At 31.7% G+C, this 25,565-nt stretch overlaps 1 protein-coding gene across 1 annotated transcript in view; it reads right to left on the bottom strand.

Moving 5' to 3' along the window:
* The window catches only part of LOC112595168 (ionotropic receptor 40a), a 44,581-nt gene extending 42,292 nt beyond the window's left edge, over positions 1-2,289 (bottom strand). The window contains exons 1-2 of the mRNA XM_025340276.1: positions 2,094-2,289; positions 1,860-2,032 (exon numbers count right to left, since the gene is read on the bottom strand). The gene's annotated coding sequence lies outside the window, so the exon portion shown is untranslated. The remainder of the gene's footprint in view (positions 1-1,859; positions 2,033-2,093) is intronic.
* Between the last annotated feature and the right edge of the window lie 23,276 nt (positions 2,290-25,565).

The following is a 25,565-nucleotide window of genomic DNA, read 5'->3' as shown; positions in this document are numbered from 1 at the left end:
ACCAAAGTCAACCGAATAGAAAAAAATCTCGCGGTAATTTTTATGTATTTTTTTTTTCCCTGAATTGTGCACCGTCTTGAACGGACCAATGCACTTAAACGACGTGACATATTTTCCACTCGGACATTAAACGGTCAAAATCGTACGGATAAATATGAAGATTACTTTTTTTTTTTTTTCATTTATTTATTTTATACGTATATAATATAATAATATATAATATGTTTTACGATCGCCGCGTGTTTCTCTTTCGGTAATAAATCGTATACGCGAGCCCAACCCGTTTATTTGTTGCCCGTGCCGCGCGAGGCGGCAGAGGGAAACTAACTATACACACACACACGCGCGCGCACGCACTCATACACACGCACTTATATTTATAGCGCGTATACATACTGATTTGCATTTTAATTAATCCTCCTATTCTTTGTATTTTATTTATTTTTTATTTTATTTTTTTTTTTTTTCAACTACTAAAAATTCTCGCCAATCGTTATATGTACGTTCTGTTGGCTGCTCCCGTTCAGCCCTCTCTACAAAGCCGCTGCACCATCGCAGCACGCTAACCGTTTACAACTTTTTTTTTTTATTATTACTACTACTACTATTAATACTACTACTACTATTATTATTATTACTATTATTATTATTATTATTATTATTATTTCACTAGGTCTCCTCCCCTCCGCCACAGCAGCAACCACCACCCCCGTCATCTCCTCTTCCTCTTTCTCTTCCTACCCTCGGCATCACCTTTTTGGATGGGCACTTTGGGGCAACACGTACAATGGCCGTCGCCATCGCGTTACCTTCGGTTTAATAACACAGCACACGCGTGTGTTACGCGTAGCCGTTGCCCCTCCCGTATAATATATAATACCTTGCGAGTTTATAAATACATATATATATACGTTTAATATAATAATAATATATAAAATATATATTACACATATAAAACACGTTAGGTTGCTGCCTAGTGTTGTTACCTAGCTGTATGTGTACACGCGTTGCCCCTCTCATTTCTGCACCGGCACTGACTGCGGCCATATTAAATAATTACATACAGGTACATTTTACAATTAGATCGTCGCGTCGTTATTAAAATAATAATAATGTGTTGGAAAACACCATGTATTTTTCTATATATCCGCGCCACCGTACGTGATACGTGCACGTATATAATAATAATAATGTACCTATACCTTTATAAACATCTAACCGGCGCACGCATTGATTTGCTTTTTTAGGAGGACGTCGTCCACACCCACATTTTTAGGGGTTTGGTATTGGCCGTTTTAACGCAAGTTCGACAAAAATCTAAATCACGAATCTTAAATATATTTAAATACTAATTCAAAGCGACGTCTTACAAGTGGTCCAATGTCAGCAAGTATATACCTATACCGATATTGTTACGCTTGTCGCGTGATTACGAGATTATATAGAAGAACGATTTCGTGCGAATACGAATCACTTTATCTAGCCTACCGTTGCGATTTAAATCCGTGTCCTCCCTAAGGATTAATGTATACGGTGTCGACTGTCGATGAACGACAATCGCTACAAGCTCTATAGCTAGTAAGGATATACAATTTATATACACAATAAAGAAGATTATGTATTTATTTTTGCTGTGTCGTAGTGTTTTTAATTGTTTGATATCGCTCTTATAAAAAAAGATATTATTGTTGGTGCATAATTTTTTATATGTTTACAAACTTAAATACTTATTTTACATTAATGTTTAAAAAAAATAAAAAAAAAAAAAAAAAAAAAAAAAGAATGTGTATAAAACGACAACGCTGCAGAAAATAATATTATTATTATTTTATCGTGAACTTATATATTTGATTACTTACCTATGACTGCGTACAACCCGAGTAATTCTTTTTCGTGCTGAACGCTTTTCATAAGCAATTTATGGGCGTGGTGGCGTACTATTAACGCGTATATATACTACAAAACGATATCCGTTTTAATTTTCATAACAACGAAGGCGATCGAATATATGACGATTCGGAAATTCGCACGTCTAAACTGTATACATGTTATTATAATACATCGATAAACCGTATAATATATTGGGGCTATACCTACTATAACGTAGACCAATCGCGTAACGTTTCTACGCTAAAACGTCTAAAACCGACGACGATCGGATCGAAACGTTTATTTCTGAACATTTATCCGTTTATATATTATATACACATAAAATACGTATAGAAAAGAGTCATACGTAAAAAAAAAAAAAAAATCAAAATGTGGCAGGGATTATCGCCATGTATGGAACCGCGCGTATATTACATGTACTGATGCAGCACTGACGGTATGGACCGCGTGCCTGGTGAAACACGATAACGCCTCCATGGTTGCCGAGCAATAATATACGTGGGCGGATAAGAATAGTTATAATATTTTTTAAAACGAGCTTCCTTTCCACATATACGCACCGGCTTAAACGAAAGAAAAAAAAGTCGTGATGGTTATGGCGATGGTTATGCCGCACGACAATATATAATATAACGAGTAAAATAGAATTGCGATCGGTCATGTCGTATATCATAATATAACATCGTTACTTATATATTATATCTACCAGCTTACACAATAATTATTTGCATCGCGAAATTATTAAAATATATTAAAATATAATAATATTATCATATACGTAACATTATATACGCGTTATAAGTTTGTATATAATGTTATTGTGGAATAATTCTGAAGTCCGTGTGCCATTTTATGAATTGGCAAGACGTCCAGCCATTATGATAAACTTTGACACTTTGCATTTAGAGTTTCCATCCCGTGTTCAATAAGTGTGTAGGTCATATTTTAGATTTAAGAACGGTGTATATTTTTTTTTTTTTTTTTACTGAATCCGAACTAAAGTCACTTAAAATAGTATCAATAAACTACAATTTGTTTAAACATTATTGATATTATTATATTATATTTGTGTCGGATTTTTTAATATATGAGTAATATATTGTATTTAAATATTTCTATGCATACCAAAAGCCAAAGGGCAAAGTTCCTTGTTTAGTAAAGGACCTCTATAATCCATATAACCGAAAGTTTAATACAAAAATATATTAAGTACTATGAGGAGCCATTGAGATGTTATTTTTGATTTAAATTATACTTTATACGCGTATATATATATATATATATATATATATATATATATACTATGTATAGTGTATACTATATTATTATATAGCAACAAAATAAATATAAACTAAGGAAAATCAAAAATAGATACAATACATACAAAAATCGGAAAAGACTTGAATTATTATAAAAAATAAAGGAAAACCGTTACTGAATATAAATTAAGAATCGAACACATGGTTTTGTATCGTGGCAAAAGAAAATCCAACAAATTTGTACGTAACCTGTGGAGTAACCCTGTCAGTCAATCACTACTGAACGCTGACAGTATGTCACAACTCAAAAGGTTATGAAAGAACTCAACAAATGGAAAATTTCTATTTCTAACATCTTAGATACAATTCTGGATTCAAGTTCAGAATAAAATCAACAATACTTAATGTTCTTAAAAAATGAAAAATACATTTTATGATTTAATATAAAAATAAAATAACATAGAAAATTTGTAGAAAAATAACAGTTTCCCAGTTTTTATTTTTTTTTTTTAATCCAGAAAGTTTGAATAATACATAATATAAATGCTAAAAAAACATATTATGTATTTACAAATCTACGACGAATGTAATAATAGTTACTAAACAAATTATTATGAATGTTATTATTACTGAATGTATTGATTTCTTGGCTATTTTAAAGAACGTCACTATTTAATCAGTTTAATCTTACAGAATATTTAGAAAACAATAAACATAATTTCATATTAACAAAATAATTATTATATTAAAATTATATCGTACTATATATATATAATATATGTATAGAAAATTATAGTATTCAGAACACCTATAACTATTATGGACAAAACATAGTTAAGAGAAAATATATTTATGTTATTTATTAAACGTTTATTATTACATAGTTGTTTACTTATTAACTGTAATATCTTATAACTATTATCGTTTGACACCTTATTAAATATAATACATAATATATTACCGAAAGACTGTTGCAGGTGTACAAAAAATACTGAAATGATATTGGGTTCGGGTGTTTGGACATTCGGGCATTTATTATATTTTGTTTTTTGAATATTACAGTTATACCCACTATCTAATATCTACATAATATATGTGTGTAGTATGAAAGTACTGATGCAGGTGCATAGTGGGATATCCCGTGATTATAAACAAATATTAAAGATGAGCGTTAGATGAAAAGGAAATCGATCATTTTACTTTGACGAAATCCTTATTGGTTATTGCTTACCGTTACCGAGTATAATTAACTAATAATAAATAAGAACTAATCAAGTCAAACATTTCAAATTTTTTAATTTTTTATTAATTTATAAATGTGTATGATTATTGAATAATTAATAATATCTAATAAGATAGAGAAATATGGCGGTAAATTTGTTTGCAGGGACGGTCTTGGAGGCCGTAATCCACAAGAAGAAGAAGAGAATAATTGAACTTCAAATTTGTGTTAGACAAAAAAAAAATATATATATATATATGTAGAAAGTTAGGGGGATCTATCTACTAGGTATATAAATCGTAATTACGCCCTTGCATGATGGTATCTTCATCGACTATCTGTTATAATAATAACGTATAATACAACGTAATCGGTAATGATCGATTAAACAAGTTTTTACTTGCTCTCCGGTATTTCAGTTTGCTTGATGTTAGATTTGAAAAAGTGTAAAAAAAAAAAAGAGAAAAGTCATTCAACAAATGTATTGGTTTCTACATGAATCAACAATACTTCAAAAGTAAAACTTTTACTCTGGATTTTTTAACATTTTAAAATAATTTTATTGATTTTTAATGCATGCTAATTAGTAATTACCTATGTATATATTTTTCAAGTTATTATAGCGAACAATTAATTATTACAAAATATTCTTACGAGAATAATGTTAGGTTTAATAAAATACTCATGAATTAATAACAGCCAACAGGTAATTAATTTGGTAAAAAATTTAATTCGAATTTTGTATATTTTTGTTTTTTTAAAAATAAACAATATGATTCGATCACTGATTAAAACTATTTTCATTTTCTTATCTTAAAATTATTAGACTTCCTTATATATATATTAAAATATCTATTAAGTAAATTTGGTGATTTTAAATTGCGTTATTGTAGTGAAAAACCATATTATTTTTAGGACATATTGTCTACCATTTCGAAAATAGTGTTTGTTAATAGTTTTCAGAGCGTCGCGTATTATCCACTGGCTTTAATGATAAATGAGAAAGATTTTAAAATTATGTGTTGAGAATATTACATTTTGATGAAAATCGCAACTTTTAACGCCGTCAAAAATAATAACGATTTTTCAGTACTGTTGTAAAAATTCATTAGGTACTTTTTTTTTACGAAAATCATATCTCTACAAATGACATGAAAAAAAAACAATGTTTCCGAAATATTATCAGCGTCTACTTTTCGGAGATTATAGATGGTCAATATAGGTATGAAACTTTTACCACCCCCAAAAATGGTGGCTAGTAAAAAAAAAACTTCCCCAGCGTCCCGCGGGGAATTTTTATGGCGTTCCGTGTACAGTCGGCTAAATCCTCGTCCCTGACCGCGTCTGTAGCTAATCGTCTGTAAACGTTAATAGACCTTTTGTGTTTTGCGCCAATAAGCATATCATAAATTTATGGATATCATTATCAAACGTAGTTCCTCGGTTTCGATTATTATTATAAATTAAACATTCATGGTACAATACGTATAATAGGTATATATTATGTACAATACTTGTGCGGTATTGTGTTCTTGACGTCATTGTCGAGTTTTCAATAATTGTACGTACGTTAGGTGATTGCCTGATATAGGTCCTGTCCATAAGACGTGCTCTGCAGGATACAGTCCTATGCACTATTTTATTTCTGCAGATCGATCAAACATTTTTTCTTTATTCTGTACCTGCATATTACGCATTATTTCATCGATGTGGTTTTTCTCGTTCCTAATACATTTTTTGTCTGAGAATTTATAATATTATTCATGTTTATTATTATTAGTTTTTCTAATATTTCCATTATTTTCATCTTTACGATCAGCTGTCGCGGTAGGCAATAACTTTAAGTGCACCGAGTACTGGTCATGAATATGTATCAGAGCATAATAATATGAGATGTCTGGAATCTGGACACGCCTATACGCTTTATGTAATTCGGTGAAAATGCAATGTACGAGTAGTCAGTATTACAATTTATAACAGATTCGTTGCATTTTAAAATAATTATAACTCGACCAATAAGCATAGACAATTATTATTATATAGTTATCATATTGAAATCATGATATCTAATGCAATCTGTTCAAATAATATTGCCATAAATAAATCAATGGTTTTCGCATATTTCATGTAGTCGTATAACCAAAGCACAGATTTATTTGTGCAATAAAAAGTACCGAAATATGCCATAAAATATTGTGCAGTAAAAAAAAAAGGAAGTATGCAACAAATATGCACTAAAAAAAAAAAAAAAAATGTACATAATATATGTACGTCCATTCATATACCTTTAAACTTTTCATTTCATATACATGGGTATACACACACACACATATATATATATATATATATGCATTTATGTGTACAATAAAAATGTGTACATAATATTATTATTTATTGTTTAAGTATAAACAAATTAAAAATAAAACCACTTATTCCCACCGCATTTCGAGTTTATATTTATATTCTTAACGGCACGATAAATCGTCAGTTACAAATCATTTATTAAATAGGTTATAGGTACCTATATTATATTACCTATATAATATATACGCGTGTTCATTAGTCGGTATTATTATTTGTTTACTATTTCAGATCATCTCTATTGTCGTGACTCGTGGATATTTTATATATTGTTGCTGCAATGAAAATAATATAATTTAAGTTACGTTGAAAAGAATGAATGTATTCTTATAAAAATATCGTATAATATACATGTATGTGCTACAATAAATTTCACGTTAAACGTTAAAATATTTATTTTTTTTTTTTAATCTTTAACTGCTTTATTGGTTATCGGGTTTTTTTTTACAATTTTAACTATTTTACGTCATTACTTTTTTTTTTTCATAGATTGCGACTGACAATTTTTTTTTTTATCATATTAAAATATTTAGGTTGTTTTTGGATCCGGTCCTATAGCCACATCCAAGGTGATAGGTATTTTACATTTTATTCCAGTTCCTCCGTGTACTAGGTATACGACATTCTGCCAGTATTTACTACAAGTTTCGTATATTGGTGGATCATCTTTAACCATTAGTAAATCGTATGATATTTTGATGTGTCCGATTCTTCGACTATTCAACGTACATAATATAATGCATTGTTTTTTTCTATATTGTAATGACGTGCTTCCAAGTAATCATAATTAAATATTTATATAATAAAATAAATAATTATGACCTTTAGCTATAAGTCATTTATTAATATAATCATATACGACAAAAATTAAATATTTAATTACAATATAATAAAATGACCTATAGTCGGATCATAAGAACAATAGATAAAACACACATACACACACACACATAAGATATTAATTATAAAAAGGCCGGTCACACACAGTGTCCTTATGTCTCTTTGTATAGACGATCACAAGCGAGAGTAAAAGACTACGCAAATCGTATATACAAAGAGACATAAGCATTGAAGATTGTTAACAGTAAAAATTAAATATATATCATGTATTAAAAGTTTTATAATAAAGTTGATGAGTTTGATCAAATAAAATAAGTGTTGTAATTTCTTAAACGCATATCGGTTACCTTCAAGATATCAATAGAGAAAACATTGTCAGAAAGAAGAAAAAGGTAACACATAATAATATATATATATATATACTCGTATATATATATATAGGCCTTTTTCGTATTATTACAATATTATCTTTTCAACTTGGGATTTTTCTATTAATGTATTGTGCTTTTGATTTTCCTTAGTTTAGATTTATTCTTTCCACATTATATTCGCCATTATCTTTAATTTTGTTTTGTATACAATGTTTTATGTTTGTATATAAGTTGTTATCTGTGTATGAACGGCGCGTATTTATTAGTTCGGTCGCCCTTTTAACATCTTAGTTCGCTTTTTCGTTCCTTTCTACTGTGGGCCAAGTATCTAAATATATGTTATGTTTACTTCTATGTTTGGCGCTTGTATTGTTTTTACTTTTACTGAGTTTTGTAATGTCTGTATAGTTATAGTGTAAGTAATATTTTTTTCAACTTTTCTATATGTTTGCCCCTTGAGTCTGTGATACTGAAGTTATATTTGTGATTATTTCCATATTTATTTACTGTCTTGAGAATTGCTGTGACTTTCTCAAGTTTTTATGAATAATTTTAAAATTCTTACACCTCTTTCTATAGTTGAAGTCCTCGATACACAATAATATACATGCATATTGTTGTTTTTTATGTTTGAAGTATTCCTTAAAGATAGTAATTTTTTAAAAATATAATTTGAATCGTATTTATTTTTTTTTTTTTTTTGAATTTTGTTGTTCAAGATTTATCTGATATTTTGTGCTCTATTAAGAGAAAATGGATGGTTGTACTTTTATTACGTAAGTAACAAAATCTACTTGATAATTTTGATTTTTGTCTATATGTTTATTTTCTAGGTTATCTTTGTTTCTAATGGTTCTTAGTTTCTTACGATGTATACGAATAAGAATTATTTTTAAGGTTTTCTTTGTTCAAGATGAGCTTAATATATTGCCAACTACTAAGTTTTGTATGCTTTCTTTGTAGCTATAGATCGAAATGCTACAATTGTAAGTCTTGTGATGGTGTTGATCGTAGTTTATTTATAATAATGATAAACTTGGCTTATAATAAAAAGTTATCTAAAGCTGTTTTTATTACAGAGCTTAATATTTAGAACTTTTAAGTTCAGTTTTTATTTTGTTTTGAATTGTATAATATAACAATTAAACAATGCATTTATACATCATTTTTTGTTCTGGCATTTGCCAATCGAAATTTCCGTTTGACCTTTAAAACTTTTTGGCACATCCGTATAAAATGCTATAAATTATACATTTTTTAAATCAAAAAAATAAAAACAACAACGAAATTGCAATGCGTTGATCACAAAAACTATATAGTATGCAATTGCAAATCGCATGCTTATTCAAAGTATTTTATTTCATTCGTCTATAAAATATGCAAATAAATTTATATATTAAATTGATAATTGTTTGCATAATAATTATATGTTTAATGTACTATAATGCTTCAATATTTTATTGGCTCTGAATACACTATTCATGTGTGACAGCGATCACACTATATTTTAAGAGTTTGGGATGTGTTTTCTTTAGAATGTACCTACTGTGCGTAGTTGTAGTTGAGTATTGCTAGAATATGCAATTATAATTGCTTTTCAAGATTGAAAATAGGTTCTTTTAAAATTACATATTAATACTTAGTTGATAGATCGACGAAAGTACAATATGTATAGTGTATACGTATTGGCAGCGTGCTATTATTTTGACTTATTTTTAGAATTCGGGCACACGTATACGTTTATTTATGTATGCTCTTGAAAAATAATTTGAATGATATTGCTCATGAGTTTCCATCAACTATACATTTATAATATTTAAATATGTTTAATGGTGATTGGTAGCACGCACATACCTACATGTCATAGTGTATACGTATTATTTGCAATTTGCCGTGATTTTAATATTTAAAACATATTATTTAATATCAATCTGCAAATAAAAACGTCGAAGCTGGCGTGAATAAAATGACCATTGGTGTTATATTATAAAATCATAGGTAATTAGATAAAGGTATGTATTAACGGGACATCAAATTATATGCTTTTTTTTATAGGTTTAAAAATTAGAATTTTGTATTATGATGTATCTTAAATCTTAATATTAAATTTTTAATTTTTAATTCTTTGAAATTTTGTTCAGGTATATTTTACGCAACTTTCTTGCATATTTTTCGTATAAAATCTATTTTATATGCGCATTTGGCTGAAAGATTAAAGACTTCTACCGATTTCCATTATGACGTCAACCCGAATAACAAGAAACGACCGAGGGTTACTGAATTTAAAATCATTAGTTTCAAGAAAGGGTTCGGGCTCATACATTATTATCTATATATAGCTGGTTCTGATTATTTTATTACTGAGTAGTGAGTGGGAATATACAAACACATTTAATTATAAAGGAACTTTCAAATTTGCATTTTACCAACGTTTATGTACAGTTTCTATATTATATATAAATATAATACGAGTATATATATACAAACATGTATATATATATATATGAAATTAATATTTTAACCACCCATAAATATAAAAATACGATAGCGTTCTTTAAAAGATAAACCAAGCATATACCTATAACCTAAACTATAAATAAAATTAATCTTTTAAGATCCCAAGAAATAAATGCAGGATCGCAAGGGTCTTTCAGAAAATTAATTCCCATCTAGAACTGTTTTGAAACCTCAGACAAATAAATGCCAGTATTTGTTTTATTTATGAACATGTAAATGTCTTCATCAACTAATGCGGATATACTTCGATACCCAACAATTCGAAATGCTTTTCTGATCAATGGATTTTCTCATTACATTTGTCTTACTTGTTCGATTGTCTCACACTTACACTTACACTAGGAAAGAACAGAATATACCATATTACAAATAGCTATATTATGATAAGATCATTCTCTTACAGATAGAACGTTGCATATTAATATTAATTATTATAAAAAATCAAATCTAGTTGATGTATACTATATTTTTCTAATGTCTTCATATCGAATAAATCGCTATTTTTCGGTATAACGGTGTATAATTTTATAATCACTAATCGCACGTGTTATTAATAGTTCTGCAAATTGTTTCTTACGTATTTTTTAACGTGAAATAAAAAATACGAATTTTGTAACCGTTAGGTATACTATATACATACATTATTATAACTTCAATTTATATAAAAATAATAATGAAACCGTCCGATATAAGACGGGGATGGTCGGGTTAGAACCTGCAGACCAAATCCATTGACTTCCGGCACGGAAAACCCATGTCGACAGTGTTTCGGTTACATACCTAAAAAATATATTTGCATATATACACGCTGCGACAGTATCGCAAAAAAACGCGAACGATTTAGAGTGAACATTACTGCACATGTATATATATATATACATTATACGGCCCGAGATTTTTTCAATTAAATAATTCTCGCACACGCGTGCGCGGGTGAGCTATGCTGGTTATATCGTATATTTAATGTATATACTGTACTATACTGCATGTATACATGTAATATATCATACGCCCTCGTACAAGCTGCAAGCTCGTGCTTACGATCGTTTTCTCCGTCAAATCGGGCGCATATATATATATACGTACACCCCCTCGTCCTGGCACCCTCCATCTGCGCCACATTTGCGCGTTATATTATTATTACACACACCCATATGCGTACTCGAAATCTCGACTCAAATTGTTATTCGACTGTATACGGACGTGCAGCTGGACGTCACACCATACACGCGCGATATGCATAATATATATATATATATGTGACATAATTATTATAAATAGTGCTGCAGACAGACCGGCCGGTTTAACTACGCGCGGGCAGCCGAGTTATGACTGGCCGATGGACTGTAAACTAGAGGTAGAGTCGGCGTTTGTTTTAGCCGATCCCATAAAATTATTTACTCGAGATTAGAATACATAAGTCTCCATATTTCGCGGGTGGTTTTTTTTTTCCGATGAACGGTCAAAGTTCAGATCCACCGCGTCGATACGCTTTTTAACGCATATCATAATATATATCATATCGTATAATCTCAGTTTGCTGTGTGACGTCATTTATATTTATGATTCATGCAAGTCTATGCGTATATGATACAGACTGAGCACAGTTTTTCGGATGTGGATCGAACGATCATTATAAATCCTTCTCGTATTCCATCAGTACAATTCGTTTAATTATATTCGCAGTGTGTACCTGCTGCAACAGTTATATCGCCGCAATAACTGCATTTTTTCGTAACCTGCACACATATTTGGATGGCACATTATTCAGTGCCGTTCTCAAGACTTTATAATTTAGGAGAATAGCAAAAAACTCATTGCAAAGTTAGCCATAGGGTTTTAGCCCCACTCCCCCTTAATAATAATAAAAATCACATTAAATATTTATAAATATTATTTTTAGTACGCCCGTTCGTATCTTTAAAAACAATTATAATTATCATTTATAAAAGTAAAAACATTTCCTGATTATTAAGTCATAAATGACTTCAACAACTCCTTTGGGATCAATAACCTAACCTTGTCCATAGATCATCAACAATATTAAGAGGGTTTTAAAAAATTACAATAATTGTCAAAATTTGACATAAGCTTACTTACATAATAATAAATCATCGTTTGTGTGTCTGTGTAAATAGGTTTTCAGTTTATTTATACATTAAAATATTCTCTCTGCATAAGTCGACAATAGTGTTATCGGTTTGATATTTTAAATAATTATAGGAATTATTGAATGATTGCATAAATTTGGTAAAGCATCTGCCACGGTTGCTAATTTATTGCTATGGACAATTATTACGATTTGTTTGTATTTCGTCTGTAATTTATTCTTAGTTAAGCAATATAAACAGTCTAATTGTATGAATTTTGTATGAATCGAGATGTAAACATTTAATGTAATTTTAAATTGGTCGTAAAAGACACAACTTAATATATAAAGTTAGATTACGGACAATGATAATAAACTAAAAACGATTTATTAATTAGCACAAAACATAAATTATTATTTTTAGGTACCTATAAGTACAGTATTTTAAGTAGGTATATGGAAAACATAACGATATGAAAACCAGACATATTTGCAGTTATTTTAAATAATTAAAAAAAAAAAAAAAACACGGTTAAATATTTTACTCTATCCGCTTCGTGAGAACGTACATGATAAGTACTTACTGTTGTCTGCTGTCCATGTAATATATTACATAATAGTTAATACTAGCAATATTTTACTGCAATGGCTAGACAAAACTGATATACGTCATAATATAAAATAATGTCACGTATCGTATCAAGTAATTTTTAAAATTGATGAACGTATAAAATGTAAAATATATTGTGACCCGTGTTGGTATAGGTATATATAATATAGGCGCCTACTGTTATTAGGTACATGCATTTTACGCATTTTCGTAAATGAACTATATAATAAACGAGAACGGTACATTGTGTGTCCGTTAGAAGGGACCTACCTATATTACATAATACGTATGTCTGTCCGGTGACCGCGGGTTAAAATTGAGTTTACGGTATAGGAGTAAATAGGAATCCGGAAATCCACATAATAACTATTAGTACTTTGTCAATTTTCAAAAAGTTTAAGTTAAAGTTTCTATTTAAATGACTTGGAAATTATTGAAAATCCAAACCCTATATGATTTTCCGAAAATTCCAAAAACGACTAAAGAAAATTCGGTCCGTCCAAATCTGACGTTAAAATCGCGGCGTGTTGCCGTTTGAAAAAATACAAATCGTATAATATTATAACCACGCGCGCGCACTACGAAATGGTTAGATATTTGAAAATCGTCAAAACAATTCCACTTCTCCGATCCAATACCATTAGACGGAAATATATATGTCGTGTTATAGGTAAAGTTTAAAAGATATGACATACTGTAAACACGGTATCTAAGACGAGGCGGGTTCGGCTTCTGCGTATTGCCCCTTTCGTATTCTCCTGTACACTGCAGGCCCTCAACCGTATATTTATATAGGTTAGACTATATATACGTCACATAAATCCTTGGCCACGCGTATACAGCGATAACCGTATGTCGTTTTTAAATCCCTTCATACTGGCACACACACACACACACATTTATTTATATATATATGTGCGTGCGTGTGTGTACAATGTTTATGTTTTGTATGACATATATTGTATATATAAATATAATGTATAGGTATCTACGTCTCGGCGTACGTGTATTATAATGTGGTTGCTGCGTGGCCAATTTAATAATTACAATAATATATCGCGTGCGTGTCTCGTCGTATCTCCTGCGGAACAGCTCTGCAGCCAAAAACGGTCCGACTTTAGCAGATAATGCCGAGCCTGTAGAAAGTTCGGCATACAGGTATGCCATTATAACTACATACAATGTACACTCTCGTCCGACCGTGTACGCAGTAAAATGTATAGTAAGTACGGGCACATAATTATGTTTTATATAAAATGTATATATATAATATATATATATATAGCCGCGAAATCGGGTACATCAGCCGATTTTTCATTACATTCGTTTCTTGGGAATTTTTCGCGTTTGAAAATGCGCAGCTAACTTTTAATTTCGTTAGATTTTTCGTCGAACACGATTCATTAAACTCAACCAATTTATTAAAATTCCATTCGTTTATGCAAAACGCGATTCTTTAAGCGTTGTCACTTTTTTCCCCTTGCGGAGTAAATTTAATTTAAATTATACTTCAAAAACAAAAAAAATCGATAAACCCACGCCCCACTACATAATATTATATACTATACACACATACACACAATAATACCTATATATAGTATACATTTATAATGAGGAAAACGCCTTCGTAGTATTAAGGTAATTTTAGGAGAGTATATATATATATATATACAGATTATGAGTTATAATTTATAAACGTTTAAATTTAAATGAGCAGAATATGGCACACAATCACGGGTACTCCGTAAAATGTTGATCCACTATTCCGTTCGCCTAAAATCAAAACACTTCTGAATTATAACTAATTAATTCTTCTTCTTGAGCTGCTTTAGGCTATTAAAATCCATCGTCGCCGCATCAACAATATTCCTCCATTTATCCCTGTCCACTGATATTTCGTTTCGTTCTCTATAACTCAATCACACTGAGATATTTTATTCTATCTAACCAACGTTATCTAAGTTGTCCGTCCTCTGGATCATTTTGTTTCCGCGGTTTCTATATCATAGTCCCGAGTATCTTCTCAGATATATCCATACATTTTCAGCTCATCTTATCCTGCAGCTCTAAAAAACTTCTATAATATAATACTGACACTTCTTCGTTTAAACTTCTCAATTCCTCATTTGTTATGATTTTAAATGCGTCTTTTCCGTTCTTCGTCGGTTCAAAAACTTTCTTCTAATTATAGTCATAATTACTCGTTCGAAATTCAATTGTTATGTGTGTCGAAATACTTCAAATAATATTTTGTTTCGGAGTATGTAGTTAAAAAATATGCGTATGTTGTTATGACAAAAAGTAAAAACTTAAAAAAAAAAAAACGTATTCAAAATCTTCGATAGCTTTTGAAATTCTGAATGTTATACCTTAAATATAAAGCACTATATGGTTTAATTATTTTTTAGTGTTGGCAAAACGGCGTTATATAAATTATTACTAGCTGATGTTTTCTATACGTACATTAAATATATACACAACGAGAACTCTTCAAAAGTTACGCACTTTTTGTTTTGATCGTCGTCACTATTATTTATTATATTATTAAAGTGCGTCTAACACACTTCGTCATATAGATACACGTTGGCACTTAAATTCGACAATCGCTTTTATTTTTATTTTTTTCCCCCGACGGGCGTCCTATACGTCATTGTCGGAAATGTATTTCATGACTGTTATATCCAACCGGATGTACTTCGCACCTTCGCGGTGTATGATGTATATAACATAAACCGTGGAGTAAGTGTGTATATAGGCTGTACACAGCGGCACTACAAAGGCCATTTTGTTGTTTTTGGGCACGTCCGGCGTCAAATTGACGCACGTCGGCGACTAGATGCTTTTCCTCGAGTCACGCGCGCCGTCAAAAACGTACCTATACATTGTGGTTTTTTCAACTACCGTTTACGTGCCCGCGTTTTTTTACCACGATAACTCGTATAATCATTTATCGTCAGCGATTGCGGTAGCACATATCGATTCGTGAGCAGTAAGCATCGCGTGCGATCGTCGTACAGTAGCGTGGTTATAAGACTGTATTCGGCTCGCACACTGCGTCATCGTCCCTGACGATTTGTATCGTTTCTTTGTACACATACTCGTATATCTCTACACGCTCGTACAATAGGTACCTATACGTTTGAAGTATAACAATACTATACGAGTCACTCAGCTCACAGCTAGGTCTATTTCGCGATTGGGTGTATTGTAGGATATATGAATTGATTTAAAAACGGTACCGATCGACGACAGGGTCATATTTGCAATTGATTTATCATGGCAATTTTTGTTTTGAATGTTTTCAATGTAATTTTTGATTTTATTTATAAGTTAGTTGATTAATAGGTGTAAAACGGCTATAAAATATATTATGATAGTCATTGATAAAGTAATGTGAGTATATTTACCGCCATCGCGGGGAGATTTACGGCTAAATGTTACTACTGAGTTATAACTTATATTACATAAATATAAAACACTAAATATTATAAAAATTAACTAATACTTGTGGGTAAATTTAAAAAATATAAATGGATTTTTTTTTTTTTGCAGTGTAGTCTGAAAAAAGTCAAAAATGCCTCCACCGTTCAAAAAAGCTGAGCACGATATTGGTGGACTATGATATATATCGTATACAATAATAATAATAATAATTTACTTATATATCTTTCTCTATATGTATAAGTACAAGATTCAATTTTAGGAGAGGGCAAAATATGTCAAAAAAGTCTCAAAATATAAACTAAATAAACGTTTAATCTGCGATGATTTTACGTATACTTACTAAGTCATCAATACAATTATATATATTTTTAATTCAAATCCTTAGTGATAAAAAAAAAAATAATAATAATTTATATGCTCTTTAGGTAATTAAATAATATCTATAGGTAATGGTAATACTTATTATAAGATCATATTATTTTTCCAGAAGGAAGCAAGTGCCCCGTCTTGTCCTCCCCACCCAATAGACGCCCATGTGCATACTTATTATTATTTATTGTTTCGAGAAAAGAAATTAATATATTTTATATAGGCGATCGTTGTGTACTATATTCGATTAAGCTTTGCAATCGTTATTGTTATCGTTGTTGCAGTTCTCGCGCATTTCGTCGATTATATATTATATTGTACATCAGCCGTCCGTTTGAGATTATGTAGACATCTCATTGCAATATTCATCAAACGGATAGGTGATAAATTAACTTTAACGAATATTTTCAGTGGTTTTTATATGTCAACACGCATAGATGATGGAAGCCGGTAAATATATTATTATACTACGAGAACAGAACGTTGGAGCAGAATTGAAAACGAATTCGCATGCGATCATTTTATTTCCGCAACTCTCCCCCTACCATCACATAGCCACAATATACATATAAAAATATAAATATAAGTCAACTGTAATTTCCTACTACCCGAATTTACCATTTTGGTCCATCTATATATCTTATATACGTTAAAATAGGGCCTGGATTATACGTTATTATATTTATAGGCACCTCGAAATAATATTATACAAATGACGTTTTGCTACGACTACGGGACACGTGGTTCCAGTGGAGTGGCGCACACATAAAAATAAAATTAAAAATACCACCCGAGCTTTGCAGAAATGGTATGTACGTAATATATATAGAAGGTAAATATTATGTACGTATATATTATGTATGTATAGTGCACGTGCTATGCGTATAATATATATATTTAAACGCACACACACCTACACAAATAAACAAACAAATATATATATATATATACACTATATTTGAGTGTGGTGTAGGCATATATATATGTATACATATATACAGTAGCCTTTGCGCAAACGGTATATATATATATAGCACACGGCCGAGTTCCCGGGACCCGGATGTGTGCGGGAGCGCCGGCAGTGGCGGCGGTAGAACGGAAATTATGTCCAACGCCGGGTTTCCGGGACTCGGACCTTTGGTCGTCGCGCCGCTCGCGCTCGTGTGCTTAGCGTGTGCGTCTGTGCGCTCTTGCGCGTGCGCGAGTGTGTGTGTGTCGATAAACATTTCAAGGGGTCTTCTCCACTACATGCACCCTTCCCGACCCGGTGTCCGCTCAAGTGTGTGTTTATATATACGAACGCCTCCTCTGATGCGCGGTGGCCGAGTCCTCTCAGCATAATATATGGTCTTCGAAATCCGGTTCGCCCGGTCCGAGAGCTGCAGTCCAAAGTCCTGAGTTTCGGAGTCCCGTCGCCGCTGTACATTATGTATACACACCCACACACTCCAACTATATATACCGTTTTCATTTGCGTGATGGTTTCGCCGTCGTTTGTCGTTCCTTTCGCTAACGCGCGACCCCCTGTCTATACCGACGAAGCACGCACACCACGCCATGGAGCGCGGCGCCCGACGTCGTGACGCGGGGTTAAAACGTGTCGAACCACATTTTCTTTGGTTCTCCTTAGTTTATGTGTACATTATATACTTTGACAAGACAATATAGATATATCTGCACATTATTTGATAAAAGTTATGTATATTTTATTTTACGCAGATATTTATTTGATACCTACGTATAATACGCGGACGTGTAAAATCCTAAAACGCAAAATGTTAAAGAAAACTTTAATTTATAATCAAAAATTATACCTAGATCTTTAACTTTGAGAACAAGCTCGATATGAGAGTCATAAATAAATTATCGAAAGTTAATAAGAGTTTTTACTAGGTAAAATTTCATAAATTTACATTTATTAATATTTAAAATAAACGATTCATATTACACCACGTAAGTAAATTATTAATATATAATTGTAAATTAATCACATCTCGTTCATGTTTTATACTTTTTACTAGTTTTGTATCGTCAGCAAAGCGAATAATATTAAAATAAGTGATAACATTAGGAAGATCATTTATAAATATATTAACTGACACTTGATAGGTGGTCTCCTTGAGGGACATTTGGTGAAATATAAAACTGTTTAGAACTAAATTTAAAACATTTAACAATTTGGTAACGTTTAGATATAGAAATAATTGAAACCAATTTAATGGAGAATTGAAAAATTGAAAAATAACTATAATTTTTTATTAAAATGTATGTGTTTAACTTGGTCAAATGTCTTTAAAAAGTGAGTATAGATAATATCAGTTAGTGTATTTGTTTCAAAAGAATGAAGGATAATATTTTTTACTAAACTTAAATGATTACAAGTAGATAGTTAGGGGATAAATCCATATTGGTTATATGTAAGGAATAAAGAACAAAAGTTTGATCATTTTGAAAAAATTAAATGTGAAAATATTTTCGCAACGATAGATAACATTGAGATAGGGAGATAATTCAAAATTAATGAAGGGTCTCCTTTTTTTAAAATTTGAGAAACAAAAGATGTTTTTCAAATTGATGGAAATACATCTTTATCGAGAGATAACTTAAAGATATTAGTTAAAAGTGGTGTTAAGATAAATCTACAGTTATAAAGAAATATGGCAAATATACCGCCATTTGGGTTTAAGATTCGAGATCATATTAAAGACATTAAATTCAGCGAAGGAAATATAATTTAAGTTTAATGTAAAATTTAAATTTATACCATTAGTATTTAAAGTAGACAAATTAATATATGTTGTGAATAATTTGAGTAAGCATCGGAAAAATATTTAGCATAAAGATCAATGATATATCAGTGCCATTATAATGATTATTGTATATAAAATTAGAGCTTAAGGAGTAATGCATTATTGCCATTATTATTGGTAAAACTATCATTAAATGTCCAAAACTATTTTAGGTCAATATTTTTATAGAGGATTGAACTTTATTTATACGTTCTTTTTAATTAGATTTAGAGATTTTTTGGCATTTAACTTTTAAATGGAAAAAAGTTTAAAATTTTTTTAAACAAGGTAGGAGTTTTTTCTTTTAATAGCAGTTTGAATGAATTAGAATATAAAATTGGGTAGATATTATTAAATATATACGTTTTTTAGAAACAAAAATGCTTATAGCGTCATAAAAACTATCACCTAGGTACATCGTATATATCGGAGAAGGTAAAAATATTGACTATAGTCAATAAATGAGCCGCCGATGTATTAAAAATTCTAACATATAGTTACTATTTTTAAAACAATGAATTATATAGTTAATATTTCATTAATATATTTAGAGCTGGGTGGTGTTGATTAATAAGCAGAAATGAGTCGGGGTCATTAGTGGTGAACACTTAAATATTAGATAAGACTAAAAATCTAGAGTAATATTAGTGTGATTATGTATAAAGTTGAATTGATTAAAATTAAACTGAAATAATATACTAACAAAATAAGAATCTGTTGGAAAATCACAAACTATTGATAATAAAATAAAATGACCAATTTAAAAAAGGTAAATTAAAATTGCCTTTTTTTTTTAGCTTTTAAACTAAGTATAAAAAGTTTATTATTAGCTTTTAAAAATTATTGTTCATACAGTGTTCATAAACACAGCCAATAATTAAAATATCAGGACCAAAATTAAGTTGTACAAAGACGTGTTCGACACTTTTGACAGAAATATTTAAAACTTAATATTTCAAGATATATTTAATTGCAATTAAATATTAATACCGCATCCGCCTCGACCAATTGAACTGTTGAATAAAGATCTATCACAACAAAAGGCTATATGTAGTTAGAGAAACTAAGCTCGGAAGTTGATATAGATGGGTAAAGTCAATTTTCCATGAAAACAATGATATAAAAACAAGAAGTGCATTAAAGTGGAGTAAGGGTACTCAATTTTAAAATTAAACCACTAACATTTTGGTAATAAAGTCGAAACTCAGCGAAACTTTTAAGTTTTTTGAACAATAGAAGTGATAATTGATGAAATGCCTTTATAGTGAGGTATTATTCACCATTAGAACGTCGACTATTAAATTTTTTACGTAGGTTTTAAAAATAGCAGCACTGTTTAGAACTCTCGTCACTTGTTATTTTGATCTTGTTGAAAATTTAGTCAGATTTTAATTTTCACGATAAATCTAAAAACTTGTAAACACCGGAGGCTGCATTTAATTAAATTTTCAAAGGGTGTATTTTTCCATACAACTTTAAGAGTTCTGTGTTGCGATCGATTTTATGTTCTATACGAGTTTATTAAAAATGCGATCGACAGTTGACGTGTTCAAGTTATTGGAATCAATGGATACTCTTGGAACATTAAATAAAATGCAATTTGTATAGCGATCTTGACGGTCAGTGAAGTCCGAGAAAGAGTTTTCATTTAGAGTAAATCGATTCATTTCTAGAGCCTCTATTTGTTCTCATAAACTATTTAAGTCGTTACGGAGATTAACATTGTCATTTTTGATAGTGGATATTTGTGAAAATAAACGTCGGTGAATTTATGTTCAAAAAAAAATCTAATTTCGTATTTTTTGGATTGACGAGGTTTATCAGCTTAGACTGTTCAAGTTTAAACTTTTAAAGACATCTAATTGTTTTATGATCAATTTAAGATTTGAAAAGTTAGTATTATTTGAATGAGCGTCTGAAACCTTAGATTTTTTCACATAATTTTTTCATGACCAAGTTTTTTATGCTTATTAAATACTCTTGATTTAATTGCGAACTCATTGCATGTGAAATATACTATTATACGATAAACAAGTGATAGTCTTGGTTTGGACACACTTTTAAAATTAACTACACAGATAACGCAAAAAACAATTAAAAATATTAGAAATATAATAATATCTGATAATTGTCATGACGACCAAGAAAAATAAATAAATAATTATTGTTATTATAATTAAATAACAGACCTGGAGGTGAAGCAACCACGGTGGGTCATCATTAGCTGGCGGGTGATTATGCCCCCCACCCCCAAAGAGGGTTGTTAAGCAAAGCGTACGAGGGCAAAGTTAGCTAGTCATGTATAATATTATATATTATTTGTTCACAAAGCTCTCTGTCTTCGCCGCCGGCACGTCTGTGCACACTCACAGCATATTCACAGAAAATAATTAACGGTTTTACTATAGTACCTAAACATATTACGATTGTTACCATTGATTTTTTAGGTTGCGTCCGCAAACACAAAACTATAATAATATCATGCAGATACTTTCATTTTTGGTTACTTTTATCAAACATTCCGTTGTTGCAAACTTAAATTCGCCTATATAGAAACGTTGTAGGTGAAACCAAAACAAAGTTTCTTAAAGTAAATGGTTTATGAGTATTGTAAATCACGTTGTATATAAATATATTACACTTTATTTATAAATCTCATTTCAACAATTTTACGCGTCACGTTATGTCGAAACAACTATTTCTTTTTCCATCGTCTGATAAAAGCGAGGAAAATTATCGTTGCTCTTGAAATTCTATACAATTTATTAAATTCGACAATAATATACTTTATTTATGTATTACTGATTTACTATACGCCATTCGATTGATTGAACCGTATACTTCTCAGTCTACAAATATATTTTATATAAAAGCCATACAAAATCCGATTAGATTCATTCGGAGGATTAGTGTTTTGTATAATATACTCTATTAATATTGTTGTACACCAACTACAAGGTTATGTAGGTTCGCCGCTTTCAACTATATTATTTGGTTCGATCAAAAAACACTAAAGGTACATTCGACAACACTTTTTTATGTTTAACGATGACATCGCATATTGACGACGGTCATTTTACTATACCTAACATAAATGTTGTGTTTTAAAAACTATAATTATTATTTATTATATACTTTCTTGTTCGCTGGCAACGCGAAAATTGTATTTAAACCTATACGAATAATTGGTTTTTTTTTTGTTCCCCGTGCACGTGGTATCGCGCCGACACGTGTGCAGTATCATTTCGACGTTACATGGTAATCGCATTGTTCACGGTTAGGTCGGCAGTTTAATGAGTATACAGGCACCCCCATCCATATAATATTCTAAACGGCGGTGCTCCACAACGACGGGTTTTCGAGTTTTTCTCGTGGCGCTCAAAACAGGCATCGTATTATACCCACGAGACGACGTTATCGCGACGGAAAACGTGTGTAAGTCACCGCACAACAACTGGTCCGCCGAGATCGCGCGCCTCCCCGTCACCCCGCGAGTTTCCGATATGGCGCACATTCAACGCACACCACATCATCGTTTTACGTCCTAATCATATTATATATCATCGGCGGGCATACAATCGGTCGATTAACTTGCGCGGTACACGACGTATACGCATACTATAGGTATAGGTATATCATATTAAAACGTATCACGTTCTGATCGTCTCGTGTGTCGTGTACGCGCATATAAGTGTATCTCTATATATATATATATATACGATGGGTATACGTACGTATAATATGATATGCAGGTCGTGGGGGGGGGGGGGGGGGCGGCGGCGACGGACGTGAAAAAGCCACGAAAAAAAAATGCAAACCCCTCTCGGAAAACACCAATTCTTACACGCCGCGCCGGTTATGTTATACCGCTTGTATACCTACGTACGCGTACGTATATGCTAACCTATATATGCGTACACACGCACATCACAATATAATAATATTACATAAGCGCGCGCGCGCGCGTGTCTGTCTAATAAAATATGTATACACCTCTTCTACCTATATATACATTTAGAGGTAAACCCTGCTGCACACCGACAATAAACACACATATGGCATTATAAAATATATATTATGCACGTGTTGTGTGTGCGCCGTGTACATACGTATATATAGTTGTACTACGAAATTAATAAAAAATATATATAAAAAAAAAAAAAAAAACAGGAAGACGAACGACGGGTGGGAGGGAGAAAACGACGCGCATATAGTGTATACGATAATAATAATAATAATAATAATAATAATAAAAATAATAATATAATATAATATGTAGGCATATAGGTGTATATTATATTATATACGTATATAGAGGGAGCACCTGTCCGGGGCCGCGCCGTAGGGGTTAGTGCAACAGCAGGCGGCGGTGGATAACGTGTCATCGTGGTCGTGGTCGTCGTCCAAAGTCGTTCAAAGTCGCGAGTGTGTGTGTGTGTGTATTATAATAATTATTATTAGTGCAGCACGATCGGTCCGTCCGTCCGTCGGTTCTCGGTCGATTGACGCGGCGCTCGGTCTGCCGCGGCGGTCGCGCGTCATCGTTTGATCGGTAATCGCGAGTAATAATAATGTCGTTATTATTATCGTTATTATTATTATTATTATTATTATTATTATTATTACCATTATTGACCCTCTAACGCGCGCGAGGCGGCCGCGGCGTCATCCTCGCTCTCTCAAGCTCGCTCACGAGTTATAATACCGGCCCCGCGCACGGCGATGATAATAATATTATATTTTACGCACGCGAATATTATTATCATTATATATTATTATCGTGATGCCGCCGCGTGCGCTCTCGCTTGTATACATAATATAATATCTGCGTACAACAATAATACGGTATCGTATAATATTATGCGTTTGTGTGTGTGTGTGTGTGTGTGCGTGCGCGCAGTAATATATGTGCGGACGACGTTCATTAAAACGGTTGGACGCGTGTCTAATTTTTTCTCTCTTTTTTTTTTTTTTTATTTCTATCTATACGTATATATAATATGATATACGTGTGAATGCGGCGGTGCACCATTTATCGACGTGTCGCCGCCGCCGTCGCCCGCCGCGGTTCGTCCCACTGTCGCCGCCGCCGCACACAACCCTCTGCCAACACTCCGCCGCTGCACTCTATACGACGTAGCGCGCCGACCGCTCGGTTTTTATTTATTTATTTTTTTTTTTTTTTTATCATAATATCAAATATTTAATATTATAGATATTATTATTATTATTATTATTATTATTATCATTACCTACCTATATATCGTGCTGCAGTTTATATACCATTTGCCGTTCAAACGTACGCCGCCGTCCTCTCGACGACACGCGGCAGTATACCTATACCTATCCGTATATACGCGTCGTGCACGCGAGTGAGCTTCGGTCCTGTCGCTCTCTCTACGTACGCCGTGCGCGTTCTCTCGCACAACTCGCGGTCTTCGTGACTCTCGCTGCCTATATTTTCGTAATAGTATTCTCGTGTAGTCGAGTGACGTGCAGTATGATCGCGGGGGCACGAGTATACGCCGCACATAATATTATACAGAAACAGTCACCGAGCGTGTTGTATTTATATATATATTTATAAATAAATATATATATATTGCATATAGCGAAATACATTTTTCTCCATTAACTTTTGCCTCGGTACACACATACACACACACACACATATATATATATATATATATAAATAACGTACAATGCGCGCGCAAGCTCCAAAGTAGACCCCCTCCTCAACCCTTGCAGCAGTTTACGATGGGGTACGCGACTGGGGAATACACATACACACACACACACACACA

Source organism: Melanaphis sacchari, unplaced genomic scaffold (assembly GCF_002803265.2).
Source record: "Melanaphis sacchari strain LSU unplaced genomic scaffold, SCAv2.0 Contig25_pilon_pilon, whole genome shotgun sequence".
Classification (NCBI taxonomy): domain Eukaryota; kingdom Metazoa; phylum Arthropoda; class Insecta; order Hemiptera; family Aphididae; genus Melanaphis; species Melanaphis sacchari.
The sequence above is the reverse complement of the archived record's forward strand: the minus strand, read 5'-3'. Positions and strand labels throughout refer to the sequence as shown.